The sequence below is a fragment of the Pongo pygmaeus genome, chromosome 9 (genome assembly GCF_028885625.2).
Source record: "Pongo pygmaeus isolate AG05252 chromosome 9, NHGRI_mPonPyg2-v2.0_pri, whole genome shotgun sequence".
Lineage (NCBI taxonomy): Eukaryota > Metazoa > Chordata > Mammalia > Primates > Hominidae > Pongo > Pongo pygmaeus.
This window is the reverse complement of record NC_072382.2, coordinates 71,803,506-71,810,759: the sequence shown is the minus strand read 5'-3', so window position 1 is coordinate 71,810,759 and position 7,254 is coordinate 71,803,506. Positions and strand designations below refer to the sequence as shown.

General features: G+C 37.9%; 1 pseudogene; it reads right to left on the bottom strand.

Annotated features, from left to right (window-relative positions):
- Window positions 1–483: 483 nt before the first annotated feature.
- Window positions 484–1,446, bottom strand: LOC129008772 (olfactory receptor 51G2-like; annotated as a pseudogene).
- Between the last annotated feature and the right edge of the window lie 5,808 nt (window positions 1,447–7,254).

Here is a 7,254-nt window from a genome sequence, read left to right as displayed (position 1 = left end):
GTATTCTTTTTTTCTTTATTAGTTGGCTCCCCACCCCCTGTTTGGCAACCCCCTATTTACCTTTCAGCTTCTTTCTCATCTTAATCCTTTCTTATTTCCTCTTGCAAGGCCAGTAAACTCTCTTCTGAGTTCCTATAACACTTTATGTGTGCCTATCACATTCTCATTACACATTACTATAATTGTGCATTTAAGGACCGCTGTCCCCCAGTGAATGACAAAGGCGATATAGTTCACTTTTAACATTTTTAGTGATGAGCACAGATTCTTGCACAAGTAAACACTGAAGAAAATATCTGAGGTTAGTGAGTGTATAAAGGAATCAAGACTGTTCTTTACCTATCAGTCTGAGGGCATCCAATTGCATGTCATACTCTTCCTAATGTGTCTGGGCAAGAGATTTGAGTAAGGGTTTTCTGGGCATAAGATATGACTGTTTGGCCATATTTTCCTTCCAGATCTTTAGGTTATTTTCTTATTTCATCAGCCTTGCCCCTTCCCTCTCAGTACCTTGAGCATGGCCTCCCTGATGGGCTTGGATTTCATACTGTAGATGATGGGGTTGAGCACAGGAGGTACCACCAGATACACGTAGGCAACCAGGGCATGCACAATGTGGGGTAGGTACCTCCCAAAACGGTGGATCATAGACACACCTATGACTGGAATGTAGAAAACCAGGACAGCTGAGATATGAGACACACAGGTGTTGAGGGCCTGGATGCGTTCCCTGGGAGAGGCCAGCCCCATCACTGTATAAAGAATAAATATATAGGACAGGACAATAAGCAAGGAGTCTACACCCACTGTGGACAGAACCACATAGAGCCCATAAAGGATGTTGACCTTGATGTCAGCACAGGCCTGTTTCATGACATCTGCATGGAAACAGAATGAATGAGACAAGAGGATCTTTCCAGGGCAGTAGTTCAATCACTTCAGCAAGAAGGGAATGGAGAAGAGGGACACAGTGGCTCGAGCCACAATGGCCAGCCCAATCCTGATGATGACATTATTTGTGAGGACAGCTGCATAGCACAGGGGGTTGGAGATGGCCACAAAGTGGTCAAAGGACATAGCCAGGAGCACTGAGGACTCTGCCACAGAGAAGGAGCGCAGGAAGAACATCTGGACCAGGCAGGCGTTGAAGCCAATGAGCTGATAATCAAACCAGAGCACAGCCAAGGTGGTGGGCATTGTGGACAAGGTGAGGCCCGCATCGGTGAGTGCCAGCATGGACAGGAAGTAGTACATGGGCTGGTGCAGACTGGGGGTCCTCTTCACAGCCAGGAGGATCAGCCAGTTCCCAGGGAGGGCCACAGTGTACATGGAGGAAAAGGGAATGGCAAGCCAGCCATGAATGGCCTCCAGCCCTGGGATGCCAGTCATGAGAAAAGCAGGTGGTTCGAAGAAGGAGATGTTAACATAGGACTGGAAAGGGAGCATCCTAGGAGGCAGCCGAGGGCTCTGGAGAGATGTGAGCTCTTCAATCTGGGTAGAAAATAAGGAGAAAATACAAAATTATTGGAAGAACACCACTTCTGATATCAGGTGCCATTGGTTCATGCACACTAGCAAATATGACAGATGTGAATCATATTTTAAGATGTACTTCCATCTAAATGAAAAGGGGGAATAACTGTAAATTAAGCTTATCGATGACAAAAGTTCCAGTTGATAGCATGTAACACTGTTTTCTTTTTATATTTAACAAAGTGATACTTTCTTTTAATATACATGAAGTGGTCCTGAAAAGCTTAGTACAAAATGCTGTATTTTAAACAGGAAACAGTGATCCCATAGAAATAAATTGTAGATCTACTGTAGAAACCTGAGGGGTAGAAGGCATGGGCTTGTTATTCTTATTTTCTTGGATTCAGCTTCTACATTCCCAAACAAGCAAATAAGAAAACAAAAGAAAAATAGTTTAAAGGTAGATCAAGAAAAGAGATGAAAAGAAGACATCCAAATATCTTTAGCAGAGATTTAAAAACCTACCCAAAACAGGTCTGTGAGCTAAAGCAAATTTTATGATGATAGCTGGGTCTACAGTTGTATCTAGTCAATGTAATTAGCTCACACTGAAGGTAAAAAATGACCAAGAACTGGAGGGTAGGAGAGTTAAGAAATATTGTGTCTACTGGCCGGAAGATTGTGTATATTTTGTGAAATATTTTTAAAGAATACATAGAAAATTAAACTTGCTGTTGGTGTCAGTTGAGTTATTCTCTATTCTTTCTCTGTTATGCATTACTTTTTGAGTGAATATCAAGTCCTGATGGAACTGACTCCATTTAAAGATGAGTAAAAAACAGGGAAGTTCCAACATAGAATTTATGCAGACATATTTTGTAAAAATTAAAAGGGATAAAGTAAGTTAAACATATATTAAATACTTTTTGAAATAAAGAGTTACTAGAGGAAAGAGAAAAAAGTTCTATATAAATTTTTTTCTAAATACTTAAAAAAGTTAAAGAAAACATGAACGAAATTAAATGTTGTAATACTAGAGTGTGAAAATGAGTTGATAATAGAGAAAATAAAAATCGTAGACCAAAGAAAATAACCTGGGGCAAAAAAATAGAAGCTACTCTAAAATTGAAAATATTCTTATTAGAAAAAGGTATGCTGCTTAGAAACTTACAAATATGAAAAATAGAATTGAGAATAATCAAACAAAATGAAATTAAAGCAATGATAAAAGTAATTAGAGAAAATGTAATTGATATGCTGAATAAAACAGTGCAATCTCAAACACAATAGGTATTCCTGAAGAGGAGTAAAACAAGAATAAAAAAGAAAAATATTCAAATATATAATAAAATATCTATCTAAAAAATTATAAAAAATCCAAGTCTTTGTACCAACATGCTTATCTACCAGAAAATAAACACTAATGACTAGGCAAATATAGATATATTTAGGTATAATTATTACATTGCAAGGATAAAAATCCTATAAATTCCCTGATGGAGGCAACAAATCTTAAAATGAAAAAGTATCAGATGCAACCCAGAAATCTCTTAAGACCAATAGATCACAAAAAAAGGGATTAATGTGTACAGAAAAAAATGGATGTGTAAAAAACATCAATTTTTTACATCCAAATGTGTAAAATAATGGATGGAATATAAACATTCTTTTTTTTTTTTTGAGACGGAGTTTTGCTCTTGTTGCCCAGGCTGGAATTCAATGGCGCGATCTCACTCACAGCAACCTCCGCCTCCTGGATTCAAGCAATTCTCCTGCCTCAGCCTTCTGAGTAGCTGGGATTACAGGCATGCGCCACCACACCTGGCTAATTTTGTGTTTTTAGTAGAGACTGGGTTTCACCATGTTGGTCAGGCTGGTCGCGAACTCCTGACCTCAGGTGATCCGCCTGCTTCGGCCTCCCAAAGTGTTGGGATTACAGGTGTGAGCCACCGCGCCTGGCTGGAATATAAACATTCTTAGTGCATCTAGAATGTTGTCTAGTGGAAAAGAAAAATAACATACATTAAAGTCAAATTATTATTATTATTTATAATATGGACTAATATTGTAGGATACATTTTTTGAGCGATTATATTAATGCCTTTGAGAGCCAAGACTTTCAGGGTAAGAGAAAAATAATACATATTTAAAATCAAGCAAGTTAATTAAAATGTAATTACAAAGTTAAGTTTGAAATATCAGAATAAGCTCAAGAAATATTTATCTTTTAAGTAATATATATTTTTCAGCTTTATCCTCAGAAAATGACTCAGTAGCAAGAACATCTCGGTAGCAAGGAATACCTCTAATACTTAGCTGTGGTTTTTAGATAACATTTTCCCCTAAAAGGAGTCACATGTCTTTTGATAAATAGCTGATTTCAAACCTTGTGCTGGAAATATAGCTAATGATATTGGACATCTTTCAATACTAGAAGACAAGTAATCATTCAAAGCCAATGGGAATCATTTAAAAAAGACAAAGTAGTCAATTTGAAGAGCCTCCCACTTCCCAAATAGGGCCAATTCAACATTAGTAAGAATGGAAGATGAAAAAGATGGAAACACATTGTGTGTGTTTGTGTGTATGTGTGTGTGTGTGTGAGAGAGAGATGTACATATACATATACACAAACTCACAATTCATTGGTCAGTGATGCTATTAACTGGTACTCACTCAGTATTCTGAAAACTTGCACATAATCTGCTTTGCTTCTACAAATTGTTACACGGTTAAAACAAAAAAAATGGCAAAAAGTATCACAGCTAACAGGAAATAATAGAATTAGAGTAACTTTTCTTTACCTAGTGAAATAATGGAAAAAATCATCAAGGGCTGAAAGTATCACAAAATACCAGAGGGAGCAGAGTAAGATGACCAAATATAAAGCTTCTCTAGTCATCCTCCATGCAGGAACACCAAATCTGACAACTGTCTACACAAAAAAATCACCTTCATGTGAACCAAAATTCAGGTGAGCAATCACAGTACCTGGTTTTAGTGTCATATTGCTGAAAGGGGCATTGACCAGGGTAGAAAGACAGTCCTGAATTGCTGTCGCCACCCATACCCCATCCCCTGGCAGTGGACACATCATGTGGAGAGAGAATCTGAGCATTTGGGGGATGTAGAACACAGTTGCTGTGAGACTGTGCTTTGAATTCAGAGCTGCCCTGTCATAGCAGAAAGCAACACCAGGCAGAGCTCAGCCACTGCCCACCCTTAGAGGGAGGATTTAGATCAGCCCTAGCCAGAGAGGAATCACACATTCCAGCAGTCAGAACTTGAGTTTTGGCAAGCCTCACTACCCGAGCTAAAGTGCTCTGGGGTCCTCAATAAACTTGAAAGTTTAGGACACAAGGACGGCAACTCCTAGGCAAGTTCTAGTGTTGTGCTGGGCTCAGAGCCAGTGGAAGTGGGTGGGAACATGACCTAGTGAAACACCAGCTGGGGAAGCTAAGGGAATTCTTGTGCTACCCTTTCCCCAATCCTAGTCAGTGCCACTCACAGCAACAAAAGTGACTCATTCCTTCTGCTTGAGAAGAGGATAAGGGAGAGTAAGAGGACTTTGCCTTTCATCTTGGATACCAGCTCAGCCACAGTAGGATAGGGCACCAGATAGAGTTGTGAGGCCCCCAGTCCAGGCCCTAGCTCCTGGACAACATTTCTAGACACACTCTGGGACAAAAGGGAACCTACTGCCCTGCAGGGAATGGCCCAGTCCTGGCAGGATTTATCACCTGATGACTAAAGATCCCTTAGGCCCTGAATAACCAGCAGTAATACCTAAGTAGTATGTCATGGGCCTTGGGTGAGACTCTGAGACATGCTGGCTTCAGGTGAGACCCAGAACATTCCCAGCTCAACCCCATTAAAAAGTGGACAAAGGACATGAACACTTTTCAAAATAAGACATACATGTGACCAACAAGCATATGAAGTAAAGTGCAATATCACTAATAATTAGAGTAATGCAAATCAAAACCATGATGAGATACCACCTCACACCAGTCAGAATGACTATTAATAAAAAGTCAAAATATAAAAGATGCTGATGAGATTGCAGAGAAAAGGGAACACTTATACACTGTTGGTGGAAGGGTAAATTAGTTGAACCATCGTGGAAAGCAGTGTGGCAAATCTTCAAAAGAACTAAAAAAAGAACTGCCATTTGACCCAGCAATCCCACTACTGGGTATATGCCCAAAGGAATATAAATCATTCTCCTATAAAGACACATGTATGCATATGTTCATTGCAGCACTAATCGCAATAGCAAACACATGGAATCAATCTAAATGTCCATCAACAGTAGAGTGGATGAAGAAAATGTGGTACATATGTAGCATGGAATACTATGCAGCCATAAAAACGAATGAAATAATATACTTTGCAGGAACATGGATGGACTTGGAGGCCATTATTCTTAGCAAACCATTGCAAGAACAGAAAACCAGATACTGCATTTTCTCATTTATAAGTGGGAGCTAAACAATGAGGACACATGGACTGAAAGAGGGGAAATACAGACACTGGGCCCTACTTGAGAGCAGAGGGTGTGAGGAGAGAGAGGTTCAGAAAAATTAAACACAACAACAACAACAACAACAATTATTGGGTACTACGTTTAGTATCTGGATGAGGAAACAATCTGTACACCAAACCCCCCAAGTCATGAGTTTACCTATATAACAAACCTTACCTATATAACAAACATGTATCCCTGAAACTAAAATAAAAGTTAAAATATTAAAAAAACTCACGTACCCCATAAATATATCACCTACAATGTACCCACAAAAATCAAAAATTGAAGAAAAAAAACCAAAATGAAATTAGAGAACACTGTATACTTTACCAAAATAACAAATTTAGGTCATATCCCACTGTGAGTTTACAGAAAATAGTCAAGACAGCAGTCAAGCATGCATGTTAATATACCAAGAAAGGAAGTCAGAAATATTCATATTAAAATAAACAAACTTGAAAAACATTCCAGCTTACTCCATAAATAAATTCCAAGAAAATAAAAAGGAAGAGGAAAAATGTAAGAACTGATAAATGAATTCAATAAAGTTGCAGGACACAAAATCAACATATGAATATCAATAGCATTTGTATATGCTGTCAGCAATTAATCTAAAAAAGAAATAAGCAATTCCACTTATAATAGCTACAAAAAATAAAACACCTTAGGATAAATTTATCAAGTGAAAGATCTCTACATGGAAAACCATAACACACCCATGAAAGAAATCGAAGAAGACACACACACAAATTGAAAGATATCCTATGCTTGTTTATTGGAAGAATTAATATTGTTAAAATCTCTTACTACGCAAAGCAATCTACAGACAATGCAACCCCTATCAAAATATCAATGACATTCTTCACAAAAATAGTAAAACACAATTCTAAAATTTGTATGGACCCACAATAAACCCTGAATAGCTAAAACAATCCTGAGCAAAACAAACAACAAAACCAAAACTGGAGGCGTGACACTACCTAACTTCAAATTATACCTCAAAGCTATAGTAGCTAAAACAACATGGTACTATCATAAAAATAGACACATAGACCAATGGAACAGAATAGAGAACTCAGAAATAAATCCACACATTTACAACCAACTTATTTTTCACAAAGATGCCGATAACATACATTGTGAAAAGGACAATCTCTTTAATAAATGGTGCTGAAAAAACTGGATATCCATTTGCAGAAAAATGGAACTAGATCCCTATTTTTTACCATATACAAAAATCAATTCAAGATAGA